Here is a 15,817-nt window from a genome sequence, read left to right on the forward strand (position 1 = left end):
CTTTCTGTGACTAATTTTAAAATGGCATATTTTTAAATTAAATTAAAATTGGGTCACTCTTTTTTTTTAAAATTTTTATTGAATCACAGTGAGATGTAGTTACAAAGCTTTGATGTTTGAGTTTCAGTCATACAATGATTAAAAACCCATTCCTCCACCAGTGCACATTTTCCACCACTAATGTCCCCAGTATCCCACCCCCACCCCATCCCATCCTCCCCTTGCCTCTATGCCAGACAATTTCAATAGGGCCATTCTTGGCAGAGGTCAATCAACCTTACAGTAGTAGGGACAGAACTCAGGGTCTCATATGTGCTAGGCATGTGCTCTACCATTCAGTTATTTCCTCAGTCCCTGTCTGTTTGCTTGTTTGTTTTTGCTGTACCAGTAATTGAATTCAGAACCTCAAATATTCAAGGAATGTACTTTACTACTAAGTCAGATCCACAGCATGCAAAAAAAGATAGATACAGATAAACAGATAGAAACTGATTGGTGTGGTGCTCAGTGCTTATTCCTGCTCTGTGCTCAGGGATCACTCCTGGTGGTGTTCAGAAACTATATGCAGTGCCAGAAATAAATGGAGTCAGCAGCCTGCAAGGTAAGCATCTTAATCCATGTACTATCTCTCTGGCTCATAAAAAGGGCATTTTATTTGTTTATTTTTTGTTGTTATGCTCAGTAACTTTCCAGGGAGTTTTTTCTTGCCACTAGCTAATTTTTTTTCTTTATTTCTCTGGAGGCAATAATTGCAATTAAGGATTTAGCATTATTTGTCTTGGTTCAGAAATGATTCATCATTAAAATCTCTAGTCAAGAATATATTATATATACACAAATTTTGGAGACTAAACTACATAAAAATAGTACTAAGTATTTGGTTTATAAATTCTGACCATAGCAACCATAACAATTCCTCTCTAAACTGACCTGATTAGTGGGAATAAATACATTATTAAGGTTTCTTAAAAATCATGTATGTCAGGGGTTGGAGCAATAGTACAGCAGGTACTTTAATAATATTTACAGTACAGTATATACAGGGCATTTACCTTGCACGTGGCCGACCCGGGTTAGAGTCCCAGCAACCCATATGGTCCCATGAATACCACCAGGAGTGATCCCTGAGTGCAGAGCCAGGAGTCAGCCCTGAGCATTGCCAGGTATTACCCCAAAAAAGCAAAAAAAAATCATGTATGTAAAAAATATCTAATATTGAAAATATAAGATATCTATTAAAAGCAAATCATATGCATATGCATATAGCAATAAGCTCCCAAAGAGAAATCATTTAGCCTATTTACCTGTCCAAAATATTAAAATACTAATGAACAAAGTAGTAAATGAAATTTAAAGAATCTTAAAGAAAATTTCACTAACAATTTTAGGACTAGAGGAAAAAAATTCAAAAGAAAATTTAAAACTCCATAGAAAATACATTTTCCCCCACACCTTCTGCCACCATACCCACACACTCACTTCAACCAAAGTCGTAATTTAAAGAAAATTTTGGAGGAAAATGTGAGATTTCCACAATGACAAAAGTTAAAGCAAGACAGTAAAAGTATAGAGGGATAAAGATAATGGAATGTATCAGAATGTAGAAATATATTCAAGACTACTAAAAACATTTGTGCTTTCTGTTCTATCCAAAATGGAAAAATAAAATGAAATAGTCTTATTTTGTTTTGCTGGCATATTAGAGTTCACTGTTCCTCATCTGGGGGGCCCACACAGGACATTTCAAGGAGTCACAGTGAAAATTACGTTAATGGGGTGTGGGAGGCACAGCATGAAACTAGGGGCCCACCCAGTAAGATTGGGAGCCACAGGAAGGTCAAAAGGGGGTCACCGTTGGAAAAAAAGTTGTGAAACACTTATAGTCTTTTGTACCTACTTTACCACTAATAACTTATTCAGAATATTATATATGTTGATGCCTTGATGTAGAAGAAAATATATGAAGATGTGGCTAGGTTCATCAGTGATAAGGGCACCAAAAAACTGTGAAACTGTACTTGTATTTCTTTGTTTCTGGACTTTTCTAGATAAGTTTTCAGTGAAACCTCCAAGTTTCTCAGTCAAACCTCCAAGGCCTTTACTAAATTCTTATGTATTCCATTTCTTTCATCTTCCTGTTATCCAAAGGTATTTAAGGTGGTGAAAAAATACATAATTTCATAAGTATGAATAAAGGAGTAGCTGCATTTACCTTCTAATGCAAAAAAAGGGGGGCAATAAATTTAATTATTTAAGCAGGGATTCAGATTATCTTCAGGGTAGATCCTCTCTGCTCTGTTTTATAACCGCATGAAGTTAAGCTTATCTGTGTCCATCTCTCGCCTCACTTTAAGAGTCCCCCAGAAGCTAGCTTCCTGTTTTCGGTAGGGTATTTCTTCATGACAATCCCAGCATCAGTTTAACCACTGCCCCTCCATGTTCCCCTGCAACCTCCTCTTCCATGCTCAGCTGCTGTATTCTACTCAGGGACTCACCATCAACTACCTAATCCACATGCAGAGGATGGAGTTAAGGATGGGGGTTAAAGGCATCATCTTACACCCACTAATGGGCCTTTTTATGCCTCCACAGTCCAACTCCCATCTTTACCATGTCTTAGTCTCTGCCAACGTGATCTCTCAAGCCACCCTGTTCTCCCTATAAAACCGACCTGATTGGCCTAACACATTTTCTTTATGATCCCATGGCACTGCAAGTGTTTTCGCTGTATGCACTTAGGTTGGCTTCTATTGCATCTTTTCATCTTCCCGGGGGTTAGAGGAGTACCTTGAACATAAATACCTGGACTCAATATTGAATTTTATTTTGGAGTGAGGGTTTGGGCCTCAAGGGCTACTCCTGACCCTACAGTTAGGAATTACTCCTGGCAGTGCTCAGGGACCATAAGAGATGCCGAGAATGAGGAATTATTAAACCTGGGTCAGCCACATGCAAGGCAGTGGCTCAATATTTAAAAATATCTTTACAAAGATGTGATTTACACACCATCCAACTCACCCATTTGAAGTGCATAAAGGGCTGGAGATGTGGTTCAAGGGACTGAGCACATACTTTACATGTGGGGGGCCCTGGGATTGATCCCTGGCACAGGGACCCACAAGTACTGCCAGGAGTAAGCCCTGAGCATACAGCTGGGAGTAGCCCCTGGACACTGCTGGGTGTGACCCCAAAAGCTAATAATAAAAACATAAAGTATTCTATAATCTTTATTTTAAAAAAACATTTTATACTTCAGTGATTGATAGTATAAATTCACAGAGTTGTACCACCATCCCCATAATATAAATTCAGAGTGGCTTTTTCTCTGCTAAAAGAAGCCCAAGCCCACTAGTCACTCACTTTTCTCCCCTTCCCAGATCTAAGCAACCAATAGTCTATTTTCTCTCTTTCTAGATTAATCTATTCTGAACATTTCACCTAGGCAAAAACACTGAAGGTGATCTTTTCTGTCTAGCTTCTTTCTCTTAACATAAAACTTACAAAGTTTATCCACACAGGAACAGAAACATTTCTTTTTTGCTGCTGAATATTGGTCTGCATTGAAATTTCACTGTATACTAATTTATTCACCAGCTGATAAATATTGGGGTTGTTTCCACTTGGGGGTCACTATGTATCAAGCTGGTATGAACACCTGGGTACAGGTTTTTGCATGGATATATGTTTTTATCTCTCAGAATTCCTAGGAATGGAACTGCTGAGTTAACCAGAAGGTTGTTTTGTATTTGCTTTTTTGAGAATTAGTGGGGTGACGTTGCCAAACTTGTGGCATGATTTTACATCCCACTATCGATACAGGAAGATTCAGATTCTCCATATCCTCATGAATACCTATGTGGTCTTTTGCTGACAGCCTTCCTAATGAGTGGAAATTGATACTTTATCACAGTTTCCATTTGCATTCCTCTTATATCTAAAGATGAACTGAGTATCTTTTCATGTCATTGTTCCTATTTTCTTTTGGGGGGGGGGTCACACCCAGCAATGCTCAGGGATTACTCCTAGCTGTGCACTCAGGAATTACTCCTGGCGATGCTTGGGGACCATATGGGATGCTGGGGATTGAACCTGGGTAGGCCGTGAGCAAGGCGAACACCCTCCCTGCTGTACTATTGCTCCAGCCCCTCCTATGTCATTTTTAGGAAAGTCTATTCATATTTTTCTCTTTGTTTCCTAATTATATGTTTACAAAAATAGCAGGGCAGTATAATAGTACCGAGGACTAGAATGCAGCCCTTGCATGTTGGAGCCTTGGGTTCGTTTCCATCTCAGGCTTCCCTGAGCACTGATGAGGGAATATTTCTTAAGCACCATGAGGTGCAGCCCAAACTCCCCACAAATAACTAAATAGAGTGATAGCACAGCAGGTAGGGCGTTTGCCTTGCATGTGGCCGACCCGGGTTCAATTCCTCTGTCCCTCTCGGAGAGCACGGCAAGCTACAGAGAGTATCCCACCCACACGGCAGAGCCTGGCGTAATTGATATGCCAAGAACAGTAACAACAAGTCTCACAATGGAGATGTTACTGGTGCCCGCTTGAGCAAATCGATGAACAACGGGAAGACATTGCTACAGTGCTACAGTGCTACAGTGGGGTGGGAGGTGGGGAAACACCTGGCAGTGCTCAGGGCTTACCCCTAGCTCTGCACTCAGAGATCACTCCTGGTGGGGGTTCAGGAGACTTTATGTGGTGCAGTGGAGAGATCCTGCATTGGCTGCATGCAAGCCAAGTGCCCTGCCTGCTGTACTATCCTCTGGCGCAGACAGCAGACTAATAGGGAAAAAAATAATTAAAAAAAAAGCTCTTTCTTTTTCTGTAATATGATTAGAGTTCTCTGCATATTCAGTAAACAGATACAAAATCATTCATATGTAGCAGCAAAATAGGCCCATGATCAAACAAAAAACAAAACACCTTTGCTAAAAGACAAACATAATGCTAAGAAAAAACAGTATATTGCTAGCTTATTGAAATAGTCATGAGTTAAGTTCTATAAATGTATCATCATTTTAAAAGTGGGCATTTTTGTTTACAATGACATGGTCATTGTAAGATGAACTACAACCTCTGGAAGTTTACTCTGTACCTGCTGATTTGGTTGTTTGAAGTTCTTGAGGTTTGGGGTTGTTGTTGTGGTTTTGTGTGTTATGTATTTTCAACAAAGTTTGATTTCCATGTCATGTTGATCATTAAACTTGGTATGGAGGGATTCAATCTAAATCAGTTTTGCTGAAGTCTGCAAATAATAAATTCTCTGCAGGAGCAATAATAAATTGACCTGGAATCTGTTCGTATTAATATTGGCTTACAGGAGAATCATACTGACTCTTTCTTTCACAATTATATGTTTACAAAATACAGAGCCAGGATTATGCCCTTAGCACAGAGCTAGGAGTAAGCCCTTAGCACAGCTGGATGTGTGGCAAAGGCTTTACCCTCTGTGTTATCTCTCCAGCCTACTGGCAAAGAACTTGAACTTCCTCTGACATTTGGCTGCAGTTCCTGAGCAGCACAAAGTTTTGCCACCCAGGCCCCAGACCAATAGCTCATGGCTGACCCGGGGCTTGATTCCTGGCATCACATATGGTCCCCCGAACACCACCAGGCGTAATTCCTGAGTGCAGAGCCAGGAGTAAGCATTGTCAGGTGTGAATCCCCCCTCAAAATAAGAAAGAAAGTAGTTTCTCTTCTCCTTTACAAAGTTTCTTTTGTTTTTTTCTTTTGACATTTGGGGTCACATCTGGCAGTGCTCAGGAGTTCCTCCTGGCTCTACACTCAGAATTACACCTGGAGGTGCTTGGGGGACCATATGGGATGCGGGGGATCGAACCTGGATCAGCCGTATGCAAGGCACATGCCCTACCCACTGTACTCAGCCCTGCCCCTGCCCTTTTACAAAGTTTCTTACACACAAAAATAACACAAGTTATTTTTTTCAATTTTCTCCATGAAACTCAGTCCTACTCTCAACACCAGGCCCACGCATGACCCACTGGGGGCATCTCCAGTGTTTTAGCAGCAGATTTAGAAACATTGGTTAGCCAGCTCTCATTCAGTCTGATGGTACCTGTCCCTGAACAGTTTTCTCAGCTGCTGCTGGGGGGGAAAGACTGATACTCCAACTCTCTCAGTGTGCTGCAGTGTGGTTTGGTGGCACTGAGAAAATCGATTGGATAAAATGATATATTAGTCCCCACTGTAAAATAAGAATGGTAAGAGTTACAACTAGGAAACAGTTACTACAACTCAGGCACCAGCAGTTTCCCATTCAATTCTCCAAACAATTCTATGACACTATTACATTCTCCCCAATTTTAAAGGTTGTACGATTCAGACTAGAAAAATGAAATAATTCACATCAGCTCAAGTCAGTGGTAGAGAGCACTGCATCTAGGTCGAGCTCAAAGGCTCAAGCTCATGATCACGTTGTTTTCTGAAAACATGAACTGTGATAAGGAGGTAGACACTGTAGTAGTTTTGTTACAGTGGCGACACGCCTCACTCTAATTTTATTGATGTGTCTTTACATGACACTGTGCATTCAGGCATTGAATCTTATTGAGATTGTGAAACATGCCATGTGCTTAGTAAATATATTTAGCTGTTGGGTGATCCTGGGCAGATATTGTCTGTCTTTGGTTTAATTTCCTCATTTCAAATATGGCAATGAGAAAAGTCCCTTCCTCATAGAGAGGGTGATAATAAAGTGTTTCTTATGTGTGCACATATAAATTGATGTTAGTGATACCAATACCAGCTGTTATTGACAGATTCATCATGACCATTTTATTATAATGTTCTCCCTCTAAAACCATCCCTGGAAACCAATTTCAACTCTGTCTCTGTCTCACACACACTGACTGGTCACTTGTGCATATCTGTGAATCTTGAGATTGGGTCAGACAGATACTCAGACATTTTATCTGAGCATTTGATCATTTTATGCATAAACCAGACAGTTTTTAAAAGATGAGTCACCAAAAAGGACATTTGCATGCAAGACGGACGTCTCAAAGACAAAGATGGTTAATCATTCTGAACAAGAGAGGAACTGCATCAAAATCATGCTGGGTCCATCCCCACAGCTTCTGACACCATGTCCTAATTTTATCCCTGCTCCCCGCCTCTGAAAGGAAGATGCATTTCTGGAGATGCAAACCATCACAGAGTGAGGAACTGTTGCTAAGAGTATGATGTGTTTGTAAACTATCGGTGGGAGTAAAAAAACAGAAAAAGAAAAGAGCTGTCAACCACTGTTGCCAAGAGCAACGTATCAAATTTCGCAGGATGTGGGTTTAGGGTTCACTGCACCAAGATTGATTTCCATTCTTTTTATTCACAGGTAAGTCCAAAACAACCCCCCAAAAAACAAAAACCAAAAAAAACCCCAAACAAGTAAGGTAGGGGGAGAAGGAGGAAAAAAATTTTAAAGGAATAACAATATGACATTGGTTTTTTTGTCAATAAAGTTGGATTCTAGGGATAGTGCTCATGCTAATAGAAATTGATGTTCCCTCCATTTTCCTATTAGCTTATTTCAGAATTCATCTGCTATCCTCTACGTACGTAGTTCACCAACAGACATAAGAGTTGATACACAATACCTACAATATCTACAAAGATCTATTGTGATGGTCACATGTAGCTATTGAACACCTGAACTGAGATTGCTCCACACAGAAATGTGTGGAAGTGTAAGTTGGATTTGGAAGATATTACCTACATTAAAAATAGCAAAATTATTAAATGTTCTGATATTTCTTTTGGGGGAATTTCTCAGGGATTAGTGTGCTGTATTCAGGGTTTACTCCCGTTACTGAATCAAGGATCACACCTAGCAGAGCTCGGGGTGACGCGGATCAAAGCCAGGTCAGTAGCATGAAAGAAAAGTGCCTAACCGCAGTACTGTCTCCGGTCCCATCTCCTGTATTTCTTCATAGCAGTGAAAACTGTCCCTTGTTGGGGAACACCTTTCCTCCAATGGTGCACGTTGTGCATCGAGTCTGGGTAGATGTGGGCAAAGGATAATGGGTACACGATGAAACACCCTCCAGGAGCAGCTGATGGCTGTTCACCTTATTGCCAAATACACACATATGTTATAGAGGGTCTCGGTTTATAAGAAAGTCCAATCACATGAAGTTTAGCATTATTGGCCTATAGCCTCTCCAATTCTGCTTTGCCCCAGTTCAATCCCAATCAAGGTTAGATGCTACAGTTAGGATAACTTGCTAAGCATACATGACAGTTTCTGTGTCTAGGGCTCATGTAACTAGGAGGTCAAATGAGGTTCAAGGCCAAACACCCGGTGCCAGCTGACACCCTGTTCTTGCCAACTTTGCCCAGATACTCCCTCTTGTGAGGCTTCGTTTCTGGGCCACTATGCAAGGTCGGTTTTATCTGCACCAGTGTCTGTCACCATGCTCCATAGTCCCTTCTTCATGAGATGGCGCTTGAAAGTGCTCCTATAGTGTGTGACATGTGTGATGCATATTAAGTGGTATGAATGATACAAGCATAAACCAATAGTTATCATCCTCACTGTCAACATTCTAATTACTATGTTCTTCATTTAAACAGCCGGTGGTGGGACCAGAGCGATAGTACAGCGGGTAGGGCATTTGCCTTGTACACGGTCAACCTGGGTTGGATCCCCGGCATCCCATATGGTCCACTGAGCACAGCCAGGAGTAATTCCTGAGTGCAGAGCCAGGAGCAACCCCTGAGCATTGTCTGGTGTGACCCAAAAAGCAAAAAAAAAAAAAATAAAAATAACATAAACAACCGGTGGAGGGACTAGAATGATGGATCAAAGAGCCAGAAGATACATTTTCTTTCCTTGCACTGTAAGATCCTCTGAGCAGCATCAGGTGTGGCACCTCCAAAATATAAATAGTAAATAGCCAGAAGTGACAGACTTTTAATGAATGTTTAGGTCTTATATAATCACTTTGGATTAAGTCATATAATGTTCCAATACTTATCCCTTCACTACTGTACATTTCCCACCACCAATGTCCCAAGTTTCCCTCCCGCTACCCTTCCCACCTGTCCTCCATCCCCCAGCCTACCTCTATGGAAACAATTTTCTTCTTTCCTCTCTCTCTGTCTCTCCCTCTCTCTCCCCACTCTCGTTCTCTTCCTTCTGGGCATTATGGTTTTAAGTACAGGTACTAAGAATTTATTTTATATATATATATAAAGTTATATACATAAGTTATTATATATATGTATATATGTATGTGTATATATATATATATGTACATATATATATACACACACACATCCCTTGGTGAATTCTGCTTCACAATGATAGGAAGAGCTGACATCCAAGGAAGGATCAAAATGCGACATCGCTATGAACGCTGAGCCACCACAAGCCAGTTATCCCTGTGGTAACTTTTCATGCTTAAAACCCCAAAGATCAGAAGGAGGCCCTTCTTTCTCGGCAGGTATTTGTATTGAAATTCAAGATCAAGCTAGCTTTTGCCCTTCTGCTCCGGGTTGGTTTTTGTCCTCCCTGAGCTGCCGTAGGACACCTGCGGTTACAAAGTTACAAAAGAGAAAGCAATACACCCTTGATGAAAGCCCTCCCTAGGGAAGATCTCCTAGTAATCTTTTCTTTTTTCTTTTTTGCTTTTTGGGTCACAGATTGCGATGCAGGATGCAGCACTATGCACAATGCACGATGTACAGGGATTACTTACTCCTGGCTCTGCACTCAGAAATTACTCCTGGCGGTGCACAGCAGACCATATGGGATGCTGGGAATCCAACCCAGGTCAGCCACGTGCACGCAGTCCACCCGAGTTCGATTCCTCCGTCCTTCTCAGAGAGCCAGGCAAACTACAGAGAGTATCCCGTCTGCACGACAGAGCCTGGCAAGCTCCCCGTGGCGTAATCGATATGCCAAAAAAAGTCTCACAGTGGAGATGTTACTGGTGCCCGCTTGAGCAAATCAATGAACAATGGGAGGACAGTGCTACAGTGCTACTACCTCATTCATCAGATTTTCACCAGGATGGAAATTTGCCATGTTGCATATAGGCAGAAATGGAGTTTTTAGAGGAAATGTTCTGAAACAGAAAGGCCTCAAAAGGGTTATTTCATAATCTAAAAAAACATATTATCATTGTTTTCCCCATTTTGGGTAGTGAACTGCAGTTCTAACTTAATATTCCACAGAGGACAAATCCAAAGCACTACAGCCATTTCTCCGTTGCCATTTTAGTGACAGACATAACTGTAGTTAAGTATCTCTTAACCAATAAGCTACCCGAGGTCCAGGAAGGTTTAAGCAACTTGGTTGTTTGGGCTTACTCTGGAAGTGCTCAGGAGTCACTCTTGCTGGGGGTTGGGGGACCATATGGGATATCAAGGATCAACCACATACAAGGCAAGTTCCCTATGTGCTGCACACACATACACACACCCTTAAGCAGCACTGACTCTACATTAAACCTTTCACAACACTTTGAGCTGAGAGGAACTATCATTACATAAGATTTCTTAGCAGTCAGACTTCCCAGCTACTCTCCCCACTGTGGACCCAGTGTTTGAATAAGACCAGAGCAAATGCTTACAGGGCCCTTCCACTCTGTAATTTCGATTTGGAGATCCAGTTTTTTGTTTGTTTGTTTGTTTGTTTTTGCTTTTTTGAGTCACACCCGGTGATGCACAGGGGTTACTCCTGGCTCAGCCCTCAGAAATTACTCCTGGTGGTGCTCAGGGGACCATATGGGATGCTGGGAATCGAACCTCAGTCAGCTGGGTGCAAGGCAAACAAACTTCCTACCCACTGTGCTATCACTCCAGCCCCAGATTCAGGATTTGAAACTACCATGTCTTTATTTAGGTCACGTTGTTAACAGAATGCATCATCATCTGGGGAACGATAAACTCATGTGCTCTTTCCCTTAACTCCATTCCACTTCTTAAATTCATGATAGAAAGGGAAAAAAAAATTAGATCACTCTGCCCTCCAAGGCACTAGGAAATGCACATTTAGCTTCTACAATGCTAGGGAGGAGAAAAAAAGACCTCCTCAATGGAAAATAAAGAGATGTTCTGAGCAAGGTGTTTAGAAGAACTCAGCATTCATAAACTCACATACCAACTAACACTTTCCTTCTTGCAGCACTATTCATTCATTCCCCCCACTAAATTAGGATCCCAGTGCTTGCTGTTCAAATCTAGCCTCTATCTTAACTTAAAACAAAAAAGATCAATAAACTTGGCGGGGAAAGTAGCAGCAGCAGCCTGAAAGTTCAATATAATTTTTTTTAAATTTTTATTTTTAAATAGAAAATGCCTTTATTGTAGTGCAATCAACTTCCAGCCGTGACATCATAAAGTGAGAACACATTTAGTAACATTTTACACCACGCTGTAAATAAAAAAGTGTATCTCTGAAAAAGTCAACATAGGAACATTGCTTCTCCATTAATGTCAGAAAATGCCAGGTTTCTCTCAAGACCATGGGGTTTCCGGTTAAAGAGTGGGGAAACTCAGAAGTTTCAGATCCTTAAAACTCTCGTGCCTGGAGGCACTCAATCCACAATGACCTAACCCCCCCTTTTGGAGTAGTAGGTCGGGGTTGGGGGCTCTTGGACCTGCTGGCAAGGTCGAGGTTCACTGGGATTCCCGGCTGAGGCCACCGCCGTCCCCACCCCCCCACCTCCCGCCCCCGCAGCGTTTTTTTTCTAAGTAGCATTTTTTTCTAAGCAGGAGAATCAGTCAAAGCTGATGGAAGAGAAGGCTGGGAAACCTAGACCCAATTCCCAAGCCCCGGACTCTCAGAGATCTGAGTTAAAGTGTGCAAATAAGCTGAGGAGACCCAGAGGATGCGCTGTGGACCCAGAGCGGCTGCTGGACCTGCATCCCTGGCTCCCCGCCGGCGACCCGACGGGCTCGACACGAGGTCGCGTGCCAGCCTAGCGCTTCCGGGGGGGCGGACGTGACTTACCTCGGCGGCTCTGCCGGGACACGGGCGTCGGGACCCTGGCGGCGCGGCGGCGCGAAGTTCTGGGCTCCACCCTGGCTCAGCCGCCCGGGAGGAAGTTGGGTGGGCCCTGCACACGCAGCCGCGCCGACGTGAGGTGCAAGGGCGCGCCCCCGGGACGCGCGCGGGGGCGCTGCAGATCAGGACGCGCCTCAGTTCCCCTTATCTGCTCCTGCCTCGCAACTTCCAGGACCGCTGCAACAAAATAAACTTTTTCTATTCCTGCCATAAATAAATAAATAAATAAACAAATAAATAAATAAATAAAAGTTGCGCCTGCTTTTCTCTTTCTCTCCTCCCTCCTCTCCCCGCGCCGCTCGACCGCTTCAACGCTCAGGAGTGACTCGGGTAGAGCTGACTCTTGGTGGCCTCCCTCGATTAGGAATAAGGGACCCTGGGGGACACACGGTAGCTCCACAAAAGTCCAAGAAGCCCTTTTCTTTTACAACGGTCTCCCTACGTGTTTGCTTCACCCTGCTCGGTGGGAGCTTCCCTTTTGAGTCTAGTTGTGCAAGGGCCCATCGCGCTGGCCTGGGGCGCGCGGGAGTGGAGAAACGTGGGGTACTCTGAGCGCGCGACCGCCGGCCGAACCCCCACCCTGCTCCACCCCATCTCGCCCCGCTTTAAACCGTCTCAGTCCCAGCTGGGGGTCAGCGGTGGATAGGGCAGAGCTCTGGAGACAATTTCTCAACCCTCTGCTCCCAGCAGAGTTGAACAAACATTAAGTGTGTTAAAGTGTGCAGTTGGTGGTCTAAGATGTGGGCTCTTACATATTGCTGAAATAATGTGTACTCCCCCTCCCTTCCTGGAAGAGAAGTAGGCAATATCCATTCATAAGTGTGCAATTCGTTAATTTCCAGAAACCTTACGTCTAAGAATGGAATTAAAACTCTAACAATGAAAGGGGGCCGGAGTGATAGTACAGAGGGGAGGGCGTTTGCCTTGCACTGTGGTTGAACGACTAGAGTTTGATCCTCAGCAACCCATATGGTTCCCCAATACCTCCAGGAGTAATTCCTGAGTGCAGAGCCAGGAGTAACCCTTAAGCATGACAGGGTGTGAGCCCACAAAAGCCGAAGAAATGGGAAAAAAAATAGAAAAAAAGAAAAGCAACCTATTGCGCAAGCCCATTCTTGGACGCAGGATGTGTAAGAGCAGAGAAGTGGCTGCAACTATTGGTGGTGGGGTTGGTGGTGGTGTTTCCCGACTCGGGAGATATGGGAGTGTGGTCTTGCAACACTAAGGTTCCATAAGAACCATGGGGAAGGGATACAAGACACTTTCTCTGTAGTCAAAACATCCAAAATTAACCGTTGATAGGAAAATGTTTGCCCTGATTAAAACCACGTGAGACATTACAACAACCTACTAGAATGACTAAAATTAACAAAAAAAAATTATTATATGAAGTGATAAGCTTAGATTTATCCATAATAGGGGAAATATTGATAGATGGTAAAGAGTTTAGAGTTTTCAAGACTAAACATTTAGTTGTTTGAATGTCTTTATCTGAAATACAAATAAAAAGAGAAAAAATCCAAATTTGTATGGGAAGAACTATTTGAATCAATTCCAGAAATTCCAGAAATTTGTCTAGAATATCATAGGCTACCAAAAATCTATTGAGTATTACAGAGTACTATCACCTTATATGTATAATCAAAAGGTTATAAAATTTATAACAGCTTTGTTTTCTATATCCAAAAATATATTATACCAGAACTATATACTCTGAAAAGAATAAACAGGATTTAAGAAACAAATGCCAGTGTTATGTAATTTTAGTTTGGTTTACAAACTTTATTATAGATCTTCTTAATCTGAATTATGTTATTTCATCTCTAATTGGGTTGGAGCAATAGCACAGCGGGTAGGGCGTTTGCCTTGCACGCAGCCAACATGGCCAACCCGAGTTCGATTCCTGTGCCCCTCTCGGAGAGCCCGGCAAGCTACCGAGAGTATCTCGCCCGCCCGGCAAAGCCTGGCAAGCTTCCCGTGATGTATTCGATATTCCAAACACAGTAACAACAAGTCTCACTTTGGAGACATTACTGGGCCCGCTTGAGCAAATCGATGAACAACGGGAGGACAGTGACAGTGACATCTCTAATTATTTATTTTTGCTTGATCCACATACTACCTGATAAAAGAGATTCAATATTACCATCTTCTCAGACTATCTAAAATCTATCCAAAAGAATTCTGATTCCAGTTTAAATAGTAAGTTTCTGTTTATGTGTTTGCACTCCAAGATTACAGTAATTTGATTAAAGCAAGAAAATAATGTGCATAGGGATTTATTACAATTGACCCGATTCAATATTTTAGAATCTCATATTAAGATTTGGCAGTCTTAAATGAGCTTAGCACCACATTTAAATGCTGGCTATAAACATTGCCCAGCTGTATATAAGATTAACACAAATTATTTCCCTAAAGCATTTGGATAACCAACAAGGCCTTATTCAACAAAAGCATTTAAATTATAGTTTTTATTACATTAGATAATTTTATTCAAAGAAAACTCTTTTCTGTGAATTTCTCTACTTTCAAATAAATTTCAAATTCTGAGAGTCTTGTGGAAGAAGTTAATAACAGATATATTATACATTTGCATAATATCTTTAGGTTTGCATATTTATAACAGTAACTTAGCATTTAATAATGATTTTTTTGCAAACACTAGCTTCGTTGTACTATGATAATTTTCATAGTTTTACAGATAACAAACTGTACTTTTTCTTCTGGTATAGAGGCTCACATGCAGAGAAATGCATCGACATTAAGTGCACCAATTAATGTAAACCCTTAATGGTATTAATTTTGATAAAACCCAAAGAATATTTTTGTGATAATTATTTTTGTGTGTCCTACATATGAAATCTTTACCAATCTCACAATAGCAATTTTTTTCTCCTAGTAATTTTTATAATTTTAACCATATTTTTAGTTACTGCACATGATTAATCTTGAATTAATTTTTATGAGGAGCATGAAGAAGTTGAGAGACATTTTGTTTCTCATCCTTTTATCTAGATGTCCAAGCATTGTTTGATGAAGATATATTTTTTCTGTTTCAGCTATATCACCACTTGGATGATTGGACGATAACCAAATCTGGTCTGATTCAGTGAAAACTCATTTAACCCTCACACTAAGAATTATTCATTTGTCTCATGTTTAGTATGCCCAGATCTCAAATGCAGAAGAAAGGAACTATTTATAATCTCCTTCCAATGAGCGTTCCTTCCAGGCTTCGAGTGAAAGGACTCAAGTTGAAAATAAGCGGTTGGCTTGTGCCAGGTTCAGGCTTTATGAATATTTCTACTTCCTTATTCTTTCCTAGATTTTTGTTGTTCTTTGTTTTCTTTTATGTGGTGAAGGGGATCGAACCCAGAGCCTTAATTCATGCAGATCAAATGCTCTTCCTCTGAACTATACCCTCAGTCCCTGCTTCCTAGCTTATGAGTCACAAATAGACCATAGCCCTAGGTAATAGTCCTCGGGGCATTTTTTCCCCACATTCTTTTTACTGGAAAATATCTTGGTTCCTGTTACAGGAGAAACATTTTTTTTAAAAAAAGAATGATTTCCATACAAATATAAAATCAAGTCTCGTCAAGAATTTTTGTTTAATTCATTAATTAAAGAAAGAAGCTATAAAATGTCAAAACTGTCTCAAAGGAAAATTTTAACAAGCGTTGTTACATGCAATAAGGAATGTGGAGAATTTTCTGCTTTACAAATATATAAAAAGACTAATGTGTTCCTCAAACAGTGGTCAATCACATTTT

The 15,817-nt window shown here is 41.3% G+C and overlaps 1 protein-coding gene across 1 annotated transcript in view; it reads right to left on the bottom strand.

Moving 5' to 3' along the window:
• The window catches only part of APBB1IP (amyloid beta precursor protein binding family B member 1 interacting protein), an 88,549-nt gene extending 76,514 nt beyond the window's left edge, over positions 1–12,035 (bottom strand). Inside the window, 1 exon segment of the mRNA XM_056107175.1 lies at positions 11,988–12,035. The gene's annotated coding sequence lies outside the window, so the exon portion shown is untranslated.
• Between the last annotated feature and the right edge of the window lie 3,782 nt (positions 12,036–15,817).

This window comes from Sorex fumeus, unplaced genomic scaffold, assembly GCF_029834395.1.
Source record: "Sorex fumeus unplaced genomic scaffold, SorFum_2.1 ptg000007l, whole genome shotgun sequence".
In the NCBI taxonomy this organism is placed as follows: domain Eukaryota; kingdom Metazoa; phylum Chordata; class Mammalia; order Eulipotyphla; family Soricidae; genus Sorex; species Sorex fumeus.